A 15739-nucleotide genomic window follows, 5' to 3' on the forward strand; every position below is an offset into this window, starting at 1 on the left:
AAAAATAACTGTTATCCATATTCTAATTTTAAAAATTTGTCTCTGGGGGCTGGGGTTGTGGCTCAGTGGTAGAGTGCTTGCCTGGAATGTGTGAAGCACGGGTTCATCCTCAGCACCACATAAAAATAAATAAAATAAAGGTATTGTGTCCATCGAAAACTAAAAAGTACATTTGTAAAAAAAATTGTCTCTGAAGTATATTTGTTTCTCTTATTGGGTTAAGTTTCTTTGAATTCTATCTCTTTTTTTTTTTTTTTGTACCGGGGTTGAATCCATGGGTGCTTTACTATTGAGCCATATCCCCAGCCCTTTTTGTTTTTTTATTTAGGGCCTCACTAAGTTGCTGAGGCTGGTTTTGAACTTGTGACCCTTGTGCTTCAGCCTTCCAAATTGCTGGGATTATGGACGTGTACTACCACGCCTGTATGAATTCTATCAATATTAAATTGTTGGAGTATTCAATTATTTTATATGTATTGGAACAGAAAGCTACTGTGGTACTGTGGTTTATATTTACTGCCTTTTAATACCAAATCAGATTTTTATTTAAAGGAGTAATTTTCCATTTATTTCTTAGGACTATGAAAAATATTATTCACAGTTGAATTATATTTAGGAAATTCAGCATCTAATGATTATATACATTTTTTTACAGACTGAATTAGCTCTTGCCAAGAATTATCCAGGGAAAAAAGTATCCAGTACTAACAATACTCCAATTCCAAGGCTGACCTCCAACCCATCTAGAGTTGATCGCTTAATTGTGGATGAACTTCGAGAACAAGCCAGAGTAAGCTATAAAAACTTACAATAGTGGAGTTTTAAATTGCTTGTTAAAATTTTAAAACTTTTCAGCACGTAAAGTTCTGAAGGATTTTTTTTTTTTAGAATTTAATTTTTGTTGTTTATTTATTTATTTATTTTAGTGTGGTACTGAGGATCAAACCCAGGGCCTCACCCATCCTAGGCAAGCACTCTACCACTGAACTACAACCCCAGCCCCGGAAGCATTTTAAATTAATAATAGTATGTTAACTCTGAAATATTCTTTTCTGTTTGGTTCTAGAAAGAACTCTGATTAATATTCAGGAAAAGGAAAATTTTAAAGTAATTTGTGTAATTTAATTGGTTCCTCTTCAAACTCACTTTTTTCCTTATTTTGGCAATGAAACTAACTCTCACAGAATTTTTATTTTTTATTTTTCCAAGGTACCAGGGACTGAACTCAGAGACACTCGACCACTGAGCTACATCCCCAGCCCTTCTTATTTTCCATTTTGAGGCAGGGTCTCACTAAATTTTCCAAGCTGGCCTTGAATTTATGATCATCCTGCCTCAGCTTCCAGAGATGCTGGGATTATAGGCTTGTGCCCCCATATCTAGCAGAAAGTATGCTTTTAAAAGTAAAATCCAGCTTGGTATGGTGGCACATGCCTGTAATCCCAGCATCTTGGAAAACTGAGGCAGGAGGATTAAAGGTTTGTAGGATAGCCTTATTAGCAACTTATGGAGGCCCTAAGCAACTTAGCAAGACTCTATCTCAAAATGAAAAATAAAAAGGGCTGGGGATATAGCATAGTAGTTCAATTCCTGGTATCACAAAAATAAAAAAATTAAATATATATGTACATATATATTTGTTTTCTAATTTAGTGATGATAATAAGAGGGAATTGCCATATTTGATTTTCATTTTCAATTTTTAATTTTTATTCCATTTTCTTAATCCTGCATTCTTGAGTTATTCAACACACATTTGGTGCTGGGGATTGAACCCAAGGTCTCCCATATACTGAACAAGTGCTTTAACTCTGAGTTGCAACCCCAGCCCTTTTTATTTTATTTTGAGTCAGGGTCTCATCAAGTTGCCCAGGCTGAAACAGTTGCCCTCTCTGAAACACCCTTACCAGCATGTCCATCAGAATTGTAGAGATGAAAATAGTCTACTGGGCTGGGGATGTGGCTCAAGCGGTAGCGCGCTCGCCTGGGATGCGTGCGGCCCGGGTTCGATCCTCAGCACCACATACCAACAAAGATGTTGTGTCTGCCGAGAACTAAAAAATAAATAAATAAATAAATATTAAAAAATTCTCTCTCTCTCTCTCTCTCTCTCTCTCTCTCTCTCTCTCTCTCTCTCCTCTCTCACTCTTTCTAAAAAAAAAAAAAAAAAAGAAAGAAAATAGTCTACTATGCTATCTGATATGGTGGCCATTAGCCATGTGACTATCGAGCCCTTGATGTGTGGCTAGTGTGACTTAGAAGTTGACTATAAATTTTTAATTTGCATGAATTTATATTTGCAACACATATTATACATAAATATTACATACTTTTTTTTAATACTAGAGATTGAACCCAGGGCACTTTACCACTAAGCTACATCCCGAGTCCTTTTTATCTTTCATTTTGAGACAGGATCTCACTGAGTTGCTGAGGCTGGCTTTGAACTTGTGATCTTCCTGCCTCAGCCTCCTGAGTCCCTGGGATTATAGGTGTGCACCACTGCCTGGTGCAGCATGGGCTTTAATGGTAAATCTCACTGTCTTGAAATTGTCCTTAAGCCATGTGGATCCTTGACTAGCTTGGTGCCTTCAGACAGCCTTCCTCTTAGGATATTTCAGGTGATGAGACTCTTTCCAGTTTCAAATGGCCTCTAGAGAAAGAAATTTCCCTAACCTGTTTTGGTGTTTAGTCCTGTCTTCTGGAGGTCCCTACGGGAGGTAGCAGATTCAAAACTGGCATGAGTCAGATCTGGGCACAGATCTCAGCTTCAGATGGCACAATCTCTTTACATTTTATGGGGCAAATACTTAGCACATGTCTCTCTTTTGTAACAAATCACATGGTGAGAATGAAAGAATGGTTTAAAATTCACTCAGTAATATTTCTGAGTCATCCCTAAGGGCAGGGCATGGTGCTAGGCACTGGGAGAAAGGGAGCAGGAGCAGGGTGGAGAGGAAGGAGACATGATTCTTTCCTTGTCAGGACTCCTGATCTAATTGAGAAGGTGGCTGAATCACCACAGTGGGTGGCATTTCCTTTCAGTAGGCTGCAATTCCAGGTGATCACTAGAAGAGTGGGTCCAAATTGTGTAATCTCCAAACCAGGGATCATCACATACTATGAGAGAATTACTGGCCCCAATTTCTCTCCCCTCCTGGCATCCATGGTCTCCATGTAGTGGAATGTCCTTTCCTGTCCTCTGGCTTTGGGCTTGAATTTACCCTTCAAATAAAGTACAAAAGGCCTGCTGAGGTTTTGCTAGCCCTTGTGTGTTTTAGCATTCATCAGGAGAAGTACATCTCTCAGGCAGCTACTGCATCTCCAGCCTGGACTGCAGAATGAGCACACTTGGAACAGAGATGCAGGGAGAGATACCGCTCAGTGGTTAGCACAGCATTAGAGAAGTATCTATATTATACAGCTACAGGATTCTGCTGCAGGGATCCTTATTCCAATATGGCGTTTCAGTAGCAATCCTTATTCCAATGTGGAGTTTCGGTAGCAACCGCTAATCCATTCCTTTATTAGGTTGTAGGTCCAGCTGCTACAAGTGACACCCAGCCCAATAGTGGGTTCAGAATGTTCTCTGAGTTGTCATGTAATAAAGCCAATAAAGAAGTCTGGCGTTTCCTACACACACCATCATGTAGAAAAAACAGCAGAATGAATTGGACATAACTTTTCTATGCTCATATGTGATATATGACTAATGTAACTCTACATCATGTACTCCACATCAAGAATGGGATCCTAGGGCTGGGGTTGTGGCTCAGTGGTAGAGCACTTGCCTAGCATGTGTGAGTCACTGGGTTCAATTCTCAGCACCACATATAAATAAATAAAATAAAGGTCCATTGACAGCTAAAAAATATTTTAAAAAAAGAATGGGATCCTAATGAGAGTAAGTTATATTGCATGTATGTATAATATGTCAAAAGACACACCACACTTCTGCTGTCATGTATGACTAAAAATAAATAATAAATAAAAAATTAAAGGGCTGGGGATGTGGCTCAAGTGGTAGCGCGCTCGCCTGGCATGCGTGTGGCCCGGGTTCGATCCTTAGCACCACATACCAACAAAGATGTTGTGTCCGCCGAGAACTAAAAAATAAATATTAAAAATTCTCTCTCTCTCTTAAAATAAATAAATAAATAAATAATTTAAAAAAGACACTCCACTGTCATGTATATCTAAAAAGAATAAATACAAATAATAATAATAAAAAGTCTGGTGGTTCATATGTCAGAGACACAGGCTCTATCTATCTATCTTGCTCCACCTTCCTATGGCCCTCATCTGCATGAAGCCCTCTTAGTATTTCCAGTCTAGAAGCCCCTTGAGGAAAGAGACTCTGTCCTAGTCAGCTCTTAACCCCAATACCAGAAACGGTGTCTGACTTATAACCCAGACTTAGCTCAAGCTGCATCTTTTTCATGGGTTCTCCTTAGATGACCTTTCCCTCCCTGAACCAAGACCTCCTTTCTGTATAGTTTTTGCCCAATAGTACATTGGCCCATTTCATCATCATCTGTTTTTTTTTTTTTTTTTTTTTGGTACCAGGGATTGAACCCAGGGGTGCTTAACCACTGAGCCACATCCCTAGCCCTTTTTATATTTTTTATTTTTAAATTTAGAGACAAGGTCTTGCTGAGTTGCTCGGGGCCTTGCAAAATTATTGAGGCTGGCTGTGAATTCACGATCCTCCTGCTTCAGCCTCTCAAGCTGCTGGGGTTACAGGTGAATGCCACCTCGCCCAGCTCCATCACCTTCTTCTTGTATGTTTTATTCCCCAGGCTGAGGATCAAACTCAGGAGTACTCTAGAGAACTCTGTGAGGATGGCCTTAGGCCTGAGCCTAAGTAGCTCCATTTTAAAAACTCCAGTTTGAAACCTGCAGTCTCATCAGGCAGCCTAAAGGAGCCTTCCAGGATGGCCCTCAGGCACAAGCAAGTCACTCCCCCACCTCAATAAACTCAGAGTGAAGCCTCTGGCAGAAGAGGGAAAGGTGCCCTATAATTGGGAAAAGCAAAAAGATCCACCAGATGTTTTGTTTTTAAATATTTATGTTTTAGTTGTAGTTGGACACAATATCTTTATCTATTTCCATGTGGGGCTGAGGATCGAACTCATGGCCTCGCATGTGCTAGGCAAGCGCTCTACTGCTGAGCCACAACTGCAGCCCCCAAACCAGAAGTTTTAATCCCAGGGTAAATGATGTCACTGAGAAATCCAGTGGCAGCTGATAAGGATTGAAAGGGGGATCGAAAACCCCAAAATATAGTATAAATAATAGAGCAAATGAACAGACATTTATCCAGCCAATATTGATACACAGAAGCTGGAGAGCTTGATGAGGACCTGGACTGACATCCCATCACTTGTCATTGTTTGCCTGATCCTCTGCAGGTCTCACCGCTCTCAAACTCTACAGCCACATCTTGACCCTGGTGAGAATTGCAACTTCTCCCTACAACCCTCTCCTCAACCTCAACTAGCGGTCAGCTCCACCCCAGAAGCCTGCCTTGGTTCCTGATCTGATCACCATGGTCTGAGTGAGTGTGCATCTGCTGGACTTAAAGTCTAAGGCTTGAGTCTTTTGATCTGACACTTGAACTTAGCATGCAGAGGGAATGTCTGCCATTAGCCTGTCATGATTAAGTGTGTTTGCAGTGCTTAGAATTAATTGATCTAGAATTGTTTGCTGTGAATTGATTATGTCTGTTGCAGTGCCTTAAGCATTAAGGATTGTTTTCTTGATTAAGAACCTATAGAGTGAAATTTTTTTTAATATCTTTTTAAATTTTTATGTGGTGTGAGGTGCCGCAGTCTGGCTGGGCACAATTCAGGAGCCACTTGTCAAAAGAAACTAACTTTATTTTTAGAACTACAAACACCAAACAAAACAGCTCCTCAGGAAAAAACCCTCAGAGCCCAACTGCCACCACCGGCTTCCCCGAAGCCTCTCACCCCCACACAAACCTCACCACCTCCCACAATCCTCCTGTTCTTGAGGCCGATTGGCTGGGTTGCGTGGGCGGAGCCAAAGAAGTCCCCCAATGAGCAGCTCCGTGGAGGAGCCAATCAGCTAGATGTTGCTGGGGCCGCTGTGAGCCAATCATCAGCTGGCAGTCTGAAGGGCAGGGAAATAGCCCAATGAACATCACCGCAGAGGAGCCAATCAGCTAGATGTTGCTGGGGCCGCTGTGAGCCAATCATCAGCTGGCAGCTGGTTGCTGGCAGCTGGAAGTTTGCTGGGGCCCCTTTGGCTGTGGCTCTCAACATCTCCCCCTCTCTGTTTAAACAACAAGCATGTGGCTTGGGGACCGTGCCTGCCTTAGGTTGTCCAATACTACATATGGTCCTTACCCGTCTTCGGATGAGCTGACCTCAGGGCGTCAGCCTCCTGTCTTAGGTTGGTACCATTGTAATTGGATCTTACCCGTCATTGACTACCGGTCCAGTATACAGCCACACCTGTGGAGAGGTCTTTGTCATGACAAGCAGAAGGGAGGAAGATACACCTCGCCAATTGACGGCTCTTGTTGGAAAAATTGTACAACCGATGACATCATCAGTATAAATACTCCAACACTACCACAAGTCGCTGCACCAACAGATAGTTCACAATGCATACAAGTGAGTTCACAATGCATACAAGTGACACATAGTTTAGGCAAGTTCTGCAAGCAGTTCAGTGATGGCTATTGCAGAAACTGTAGATTAGTTTTATCTTTGTCTTCACCGGCACTGGGATGAAGATAGGAATTCTGGCAATAATGGCTAAAGAAAAAATTATGTAACATTCCAGAAGGCACTAAAAGAAAACAATTTTCTTAACAATTTACATTATCTTGAAGAGAAAAGAAAACAATTTTCTTAACAATTTACATTATCTTGAAGAGGATTATTAAATATAATGAAAAGGAAAGGTGAAAGTAAACAAACAGATCTGTTAACCTTCTTTTTTGTTTACATATTAAAACAATTCTTAACAGTTATTTACCCAATTTAAATTAAACCATTTAAATCACGTGAATAAAAAAAAAATTTGGATCCATTTTTTCATGAGCGCTCATCATATATGATATATGGACATACGTACATTCAAACATATAACACAAAACACAAGTGTGCACACATAATATAATACATACAACACATAATAGTAAAGGCCTTATAACTTTTTACAGGTGAAATCTCCATTGCAATGTTTAAAAACTCTTAGTCAAAAAAAAAATAGAACTGATCAGCAAAACATTAACTTAGGTCTGTATGAGCTCAAAAACCAAAATAGAACTTCATGATATGGGAAAAGGCAATAATAAAATAGATATTGAAAAAAGCATCCTGGTTCTGTCGCAGATGTAAGGATAGCTAAATTGGAGTTTTGGATATCAGCTGTTATGGATTTGAGCCAAATCATCTTCTTTTTGGTCTGTAGAAATCGCTTTAGTTAATCTCTCTGGAATCCAAATCGGCTGCTGTTTTCCCTGTGGAAATACACAAATAGGCCCCCGACTCCAGACAATCACTGGGTCAGGACTTTAGTTAATCTCTCCGGAATCCAAATCGGCTGCTGTTCTTCCTGTGGAAACACAAAAACAGACCCCCGACTCCAGACAATTACTGGGTCAGGACCTATCCATTGTCCTGTTAGAATATCTTTCCAAAGTACCTTGGGCTTATGTACATTTTTTGGACACATATGCCTTTCTGCAGCACTAAGTCCTGATGAATCCAAATTTAAAAAGTTTAGAGTAAAAAGGGTTATTTTAAGTTTATCTTTGGGGAATATATACCCCTTCCCAATTCCGTCTTTTTGCTTTAATAAGTACATTTTAATAGTTTGATGAGCTCTTTCAACTATGCCTTGTCCCTGTGGATTGTATGGGATTCCTGTTATATGAGTAATGCCAAATGATGAGCAAAATTGTTTAAAAGAGGTAGAAGTATAACCAGGGGCATTATCTGTTTTTAACTGTTTTGGAATGCCCACAGTGGCAAAATTTTGTAAGCAATGAGCTATAACATCTTTAGTTTTTTCTCCGGCATGAAGGGAGCCCATCAAAAATCCGGAAGAAGTATCAACTGTAACATGCAAATATTTTAATTTTCCAAATTCTGGCAAGTGTGTGACGTCCATCTGCCAAATATGGTTAGGTATCAATCCTCTAGGATTGACTCCAAGATTAACTTGTGGTAAAAAGGTCACACAATTTTGACATTGTTTTATTATTTGTCTAGCTTGTTCCTTAGTTATTTTAAAACGCTTTTGTAAAGTATTAGCATTGACATGGAACCTTTTATGAAAATTTATAGCTTCTTCTAGTGTAGAGAAAATATGTATGTCATGTGTAGTTTTATCTGCTAAATCATTGCCCAAACTAAGGCCTCCAGGCAATCCTGTATGTGCCCTGATATGTCCTATAAAGAATGGATCTTTTCTGTCCCAGATTAAACTTTGTATAGTGGAAAACAAAGAGAAAACATTAGAAGAAGGGGAAATCCTACCAGCATCTTCAAGGGATATTATAGCATTAACTATATACTGACTATCAGAAAATAAATTAAATACAGAATCTTTAAACATCACAAAAGCTTGTAATACTGCATTAAGCTCTACCTTTTGAGCTGATTGTTTGGGTACTAAAAATGTAAAAGTTTGATCAGGTGTAACTATTGCTGCTGTACCATTATTTGACCCATCAGTGAATATATTTGGAGCATTCATGATAGGTGTTTTTCTTGTCATTTTTGGAAAAATTACAGGATGCAATGACCAAAAAGACAATAAAGGATTAGATGGTAAGTGGTTATCAAATGAAACATTAGATTTGCACATGATTATTGCCCAAGTATTTAACTCATTAGCTAATTCATCAATTTGATTCATAGTATATGGAGTAATAATTTTATTGGGAGAAATTCAAATACTCCCTTTGCTGTTTTTATTCCTTTGAGTATTAATTGTCCTACAGCCTCAGGATACCTAGTAAGAATAGTGTTAGGAGAATAAGATAAACGTATCCATAATAATGGACCTTCTTGCCAAAATACTCCTGTAGGAATATTTTTTGTTGGTAGTACAATAAATAATAAAGGCAAACTTATAGAGGTTGCACTGGTACTTCCAGCTGGCTTTCAGAAGACTGGTCCTCCCCAGGAGACTCAGAAGGCTGAGTTGGGGTCTCTTGCTCACTGAGAGAAGGTTCAGTCTCCACAGGAGGGCCCGGAGGCTGGGCTGGGGTCTCTTGCTGGGTTAGAGAAGGTTCTACCTCCTCAGCATACTCTGGAGGCTGAACTGGGGCCTCCTGAACTGGGGCCTCCTGAACTGGGGCTTCCTGAACTGGGGCCTCCTGAACTGGGGCCTCTGGCTGAACTGGGGCCTCCCAAACAGAGGCCTCTGGCTGAATTGGGGCCTCCTGCTGGGCTAGAGAAGATTCGGCCTCCTTGGTAGGTTCCGAAGTTATGGTAATTTCCACGTCTGCAGGCCTACCTGTAACACTGGGCAAGTTATAATAATGAACTTGATCCTGACCTAGAGATGGAACTACAGGTAGAGTTGGTAGAGTTTCAGCTATATTCTCCATAGGGGACTTGGGAGCTTGAACTGGAGTCTCTTGCTCAGATAAAGAGGGTTCAGAGAGCTCTGAAGTCTGAGCTGGAGCCTCTTGTTGGGTTGATGAAGGTTCTACTACTTCAAGACCCTCTGAAGGCTGGGTTGGGGCCTGCTCCTGGCCTGAAGGAAGGTGAATCTCTTTATCTGCCTGTGGAGTTACGGTAACCAGATCTGCAGGTTTCCTTGTGACAACTGGCTGAGTGTCACTTCTTAGAGATGAAAGTTTATGATGCACTTCTTGCTGGGACGAAGAGGACTGGAGCTCCTCAGGAGTCTCTTGGGCCTCCAGAGAAGGTTCAACCTGGTCAGGAGTTTCTGGAGACTCATCTGAGTTCTCCTGGGATTCCGGAGGTAGGTTGCCAGAATAAGCTACATCTGTACTTGGATATACATAATCATCCAAGTTTTTTTGAAGCTGAAGTTTTGCAAAGCAATGGAGTTCCACCAACTTCTTTAGCAAATCTCGGATGCTGAGCTACATCCTTCTTCAGATTCAGTGGTGAAACAATAAACTTTGCTGCTTTTGAACTCTGGCTATCTAGAGGTGGAACAAGTACTTCAAATGACTGGTGATCTGTAGACTGATCTAGATTGACAGTATGAATCTTACTTTTGAGTCGAGAAGGTAGAGCTAGGACCTGATTCTGATCCCCATCTAGCATTGGAACCAATTCTGGGAGCCTCTCTTGCCAAATTAGTTTGTCTTGATGCAGATCCTGACGTGGAACAGCAAACTGATCTACCTCTGGGGGCGGCTCTCCAGGTGAATCCCTGCCCAAGAATGGAAGCAAACTGTCAGTTAACTCCCCGGCCCCCCAGAGGTCTGTGATGGGGCTTCATCCCTGGGAGAAGAACAAAGCCAAGGTTGTTACTCTTGAAAGGAGCAATTAAGCTTTTCCTTACCTCTTCACTTGAGAATTTATATCACCCCCAGTCACTTACCCAGCATCCTTATTGAAAATCTCATCCTCATCTGCCGCAGTCTTGGCTGGGCACAGAATCACGAATGCCGCAGTCTTGGCTGGGCACAGAATCACGAGCCACCACACAGCTTTGTCGATTCAAACAGCCCTCAGCACTCATCAGAGGAGTCCTTGTCATGTAGCTTCTGTGCCATGTTTTTCTTACGTGTGGCATTGAGAGGTCTGTACATATCTGTAAGCCAAAGAAACCAGAAAAAGCCCTCCTAGAAAACAGAAAGGGGAACATTAATTCTGCTTCCCACTGCCTTCCCTGGCCACAGCACTGGGTCCTCTTCAGATTTACCTGATTTTCACTTTCCGCTGAGCTTCTCGAACTACACAGAGACCCGAAACAGCTCCTGGGGGGAGACACATGCACAAGACAATTAGTGATGGATGCCATTTTTCATGTCTTTTTGTAATGTGCACCTTTGGTCTTTTTAGGGCAAAGCCTATACCTTAGTTCATAAGAGTTATGGGGATTTCCACATGGTGGGGCTGTAGAGGATGTTCCAAAAAGTGTACTTAAGCTCTGCTTGACCTCTGCTCTGGGCTCTGGGCTGCTCTCCCTTCTTGAGTGAGCACGGAGCCCCGGCGCGCTGGAACGGATCCCTAATAAATCCCCCTTGCCATTGCATGGAGCTAGTCTCGTGTGGTCTCTCCTTCTCCGACGCTTCGCTGGACCCTTACAAGGGGCGCGGAGCATGGAGAGGCTTACTCCTTTCCCGCCGCCATCTTCCTCTTCTCGCTAGCTATTTCGGGATGATGACGGGACACTAGCTCGTTCCCTCCAATGTGTCTCAGCCTTGGGCTCCCGCGCCTCTCTCCGCCTCCATATCCACAGCCACATCAGGGGGCTCTGGAGGAAGATTTGTAGTTTCCAGAACTCGATGTGGAAATGTTGTCTCCGGGGGGTTTGGAGGAGGATTTGTAGTCCCCTGGTGAGGACGTAGAAGTGTTACCTCATGGGGCTTTAGAGGAAAAGCTGTAGAATGTTCAACTCCCACATTGGGCTCTGGAGTTATGGTGATTTCCACGTCGTGGGGCTTTGGAGGAAAAGCTGTAGGATGTTCAACCTTGACATTGGGCTCTGGAGTTATGGTGATTTCCACGTCGTGGGGCTTTGGAGGAAAAGCTGTAGGATGTACAACGCCCACATTAGGCTTTGGAGTTATGGTGAGTTCCACATAGTGGGGCTTTGGAGGAAAAGCTGTAGGATGTTCAACCACCAAATTGGGCTCTGGAGTTATGGTGATTTCCACGTCGTGGGGCTTTGGAGGAGCTGTAGGATGTTCAACCCCCACATTGGGCTCTGGAGTTATGGGGAGTTCCACGTAGTGGGGCTTTGGAGGAAAAGCTGTAGGATTTTCAACCCCCACATTGGGCTCTGGAGTTATGGTGATTTCCACATCCTGGGGCTTTGGAGGAGCTGTAGGATGTTCAACCCCTACATTGGGCTCTGGAGTTATAGTGATTTCCACACTGGGCTCTGGAGTTATGGTGAGTTCCACGTCGTGGAGCTTTGGAGGAAAAGCTGTAGGTTGTTCAACCCCCACATTGGGCTCTGGAGTTATGGTGAGTTCCATGTCCTGGAGCTTTGGAGGAAAAGTCGTAGGTTGTTCAACCCCCACATTGGGCTCTGGAGTTATGGTGAGTTCCACGTCGTGGGGCTTTAGAGGAAAAGCTGTAGGATTTTCAACCCCCACATTGGGTTCTGGAGTTATGGTGATTTCCACATAGTGGGGCTTTGGAGGAGCTGTAGGTTGTTCAACCACCACATTGGGCTCTGGAGTTATGGGGATTTCCACGTGGTGGGGCTGTAGAGGATGTTCAACCACCACATTGGGCTCTGGAGTTATGGGGATTTCTACATGGTGGGGCTGTAGAGGATTTTCAACCACCACATTGGGCTCTGGAGTTATGGGGAGTTCCACTTCCACAGGTTTAAATGTAAAGCTGGGTACTGTTGAAAAATGAACTTGATTCTCAGTTAGGACCTGTGGCTGAGTTGAAGTTTCTTGTGTTGGAATTATTCCTTCTTGATACGTTGGAAGCAAAGTTGAAGTTTCCTTCATGGTTGGAAAAACAAATACAGGGACCGTTGGAAGAGATATATGGTACGTTCCAATAGCCATAGGGAACAATGAAAGAGCTACGGGCTTCTTCTCAGCTGTAGAATGTTTAGTGGGTTTTGGAGTTGAGGTGAGTTCCAGGTCCAAAGGTTGAAAGGTAACACTGGGTGATGTTAAATCCTGAGCTTTATTCTGACTTAGGACCTGAGTTGAAGTTTCCATCTGAGTTGTGGTTGCTTGTTGGGCTGAAGAAAATCCAAAGTTTTCAGGGAATCCTGGAGACTGGGAAGGGGCATTAGACTGGGTTGGATAAAATGTAACTTGCTGGGTGGAAACTGGCTCAACTTCTTTAGTGGCTTCTGAAGGTACAGTAACTATCAGAGCCACATGTTGAACTGTGGTTTCAGGCAAATCTGAAGACCCACTTCTGAACATTACTTCTAGATCTTGAGGTGAAAATGACATGGAATCACTGAATGAAGCAATAGTCGAGACAAATGTGGATTCTGGAGGTTTAGTTGGGAGTGTTTCCTGGACTGGTGGAAGTTCAACACTCACGGGGGGCGTTGAGGGCAGAGGTGAGCTCTCCTGCTGACTTGATAAAGATTCCTCAGGCAGCTCTTCAAGCTGACTGGGGACCTCTTGATCAATTGGAGGTTGTTCCTCCTCTAGAGGGGGGCTTGGCTGAGGTTCCAACTGCTCAGGGGACACTGAGGACTCATCTAGGGTCTCCTGTTGCGCTGAAGTTTCAACCTCATTATTCAATTCTGGAGTAGGAGACTCAGCTTGATCAGAACCTAGAGAAGAACCTGTCACAACCTCACCTTCTGGAGGTTGACCTACATCGTTAGGGAGCTCTGGAGGCACAGTTGGGGCTTCAGGCTGGGATGCAGAAGGTCCTAACTCATGAGTTGGAATTGAGGGAGGAACTATAGCCTCACCATTGATCACAGAAGTTCCCACCTCTGTAGTGGGTTCAGGTGTTATAGTAATTGCTAGTACATCTGCAGTCAAACTGGGCAAGTCTAGAGGTTGCACTGGTACTTCCAGCTGGCTTTCAGAAGACTGGTCCTCCCCAGGAGACTCAGAAGGCTGAGTTGGGGTCTCTTGCTCACTGAGAGAAGGTTCAGTCTCCACAGGAGGGCCCGGAGGCTGGGCTGGGGTCTCTTGCTGGGTTAGAGAAGGTTCTACCTCCTCAGCATACTCTGGAGGCTGAACTGGGGCCTCCTGAACTGGGGCCTCCTGAACTGGAGCCTCCTGAACTGGGGCTTCCTGAACTGGGGCCTCCTGAACTGGGGCCTCTGGCTGAACTGGGGCCTCCCGAACAGAGGCCTCTGGCTGAATTGGGGCCTCCTGCTGGGCTAGAGAAGATTCGGCCTCCTTGGTAGGTTCCGAAGTTATGGTAATTTCCACGTCTGCAGGCCTACCTGTAACACTGGGCAAGTTATAATAATGAACTTGATCCTGACCTAGAGATGGAACTACAGGTAGAGTTGGTAGAGTTTCAGCTATATTCTCCATAGGGGACTTGGGAGCTTGAACTGGAGTCTCTTGCTCAGATAAAGAGGGTTCAGAGAGCTCTGAGGTCTGAGCTGGAGCCTCTTGTTGGGTTGATGAAGGTTCTACTACTTCAAGACCCTCTGAAGGCTGGGTTGGGGCCTGCTCCTGGCCTGAAGGAAGGTGAATCTCTTTATCTGCCTGCGGAGTTACGGTAACCAGATCTGCAGGTTTCCTTGTGACAACTGGCTGAGTGTCACTTCTTAGAGATGAAAGTTTATGATGCACTTCTTGCTGGGACGAAGAGGACTGGAGCTCCTCAGGAGTCTCTTGGGCCTCCAGAGAAGGTTCAACCTGGTCAGGAGTTTCTGGAGACTCATCTGAGTTCTCCTGGGATTCTGGAGGTAGGTTGCCAGAATAAGCTACATCTGTACTTGGATATACATAATCATCCAAGTTTTTTTGAAGCTGAAGTTTTGCAAAGCAATGGAGTTCCACCAACTTCTTTAGCAAATCTCGGATGCTGAGCTACAACCTTCTTCAGATTCAGTGGTGAAACAATAAACTTTGCTGCTTTTGAACTCTGGCTATCTAGAGGTGGAACAAGTACTTCAAATGACTGGTGATCTGTAGACTGATCTAGATTGACAGTATGAATCTTACTTTTGAGTCGAGAAGGTAGAGCTAGGACCTGATTCTGATCCCCATCTAGCATTGGAACCAATTCTGGGAGCCTCTCTTGCCAAATTAGTTTGTCTTGATGCAGATCCTGACGTGGAACAGCAAACTGATCTACCTCTGGGGGCGGCTCTCCAGGTGAATCCCTGCCCAAGAATGGAAGCAAACTGTCAGTTAACTCCCCGGCCCCCCAGAGGTCTGTGATGGGGCTTCATCCCTGGGAGAAGAACAAAGCCAAGGTTGTTACTCTTGAAAGGAGCAATTAAGCTTTTCCTTACCTCTTCACTTGAGAATTTATATCACCCCCAGTCACTTACCCAGCATCCTTATTGAAAATCTCATCCTCATCTGCCGCAGTCTTGGCTGGGCACAGAATCACGAATGCCGCAGTCTTGGCTGGGCACAGAATCACGAGCCACCACACAGCTTTGTCGATTCAAACAGCCCTCAGCACTCATCAGAGGAGTCCTTGTCATGTAGCTTCTGTGCCATGTTTTTCTTACGTGTGGCATTGAGAGGTCTGTACATATCCGTAAGCCAGCGTACCCCATGTTTAAATGGACTTGCCTTGGAAATTTGCTGTGACCTTGCATGTGTGTTTGAGAAAGATGATCCTACTCAAGGACGAGGGTGTATCCAGGATTAGGGTGTATCCTGCAGTTTGAGGAAGTATAGTATCCCGGTCCTTGGGTTTAGGGCGTTCCCAGTTTAAGAATAGGGATTTTAGGGAAGTTGGAGGTTGAAGATTATTGCTGCCAGGATTAGGGCGTTCCTGCTGCCTGAGCTCCCTTGGAGTTCTCCTGAGATTCAGAGAGCATTTTGGGAAAGAGAGCCTCGTGGAGTAGGTGATTTGGGTCGCAGCAGAACTGGGATTGCCCCAGAACGTGTGTGGAGGCCGGTGTGAGTT

General features: G+C 43.6%; 1 long non-coding RNA gene and 1 pseudogene across 2 annotated transcripts in view; both read left to right on the top strand.

Moving 5' to 3' along the window:
* LOC308636207 overlaps positions 1-15739 on the top strand; it is a 770476-nt gene that overhangs the window by 394695 nt on the left and 360042 nt on the right. The gene's annotated exons all lie outside the window — the stretch shown is intronic.
* Positions 1-15739, top strand: part of LOC308635496 (meiosis-specific coiled-coil domain-containing protein MEIOC-like) — a 30389-nt pseudogene that overhangs the window by 14302 nt on the left and 348 nt on the right. The window contains exon 6 of the transcript in view: positions 656-790. The product of the transcript in view is annotated as a meiosis-specific coiled-coil domain-containing protein MEIOC-like (transcript). The remainder of the gene's footprint in view (positions 1-655; positions 791-15739) is intronic.

Source organism: Spermophilus citellus, assembly GCF_964194105.1.
Source record: "Spermophilus citellus genome assembly, chromosome: 17".
NCBI classification, from domain to species: domain Eukaryota; kingdom Metazoa; phylum Chordata; class Mammalia; order Rodentia; family Sciuridae; genus Spermophilus; species Spermophilus citellus.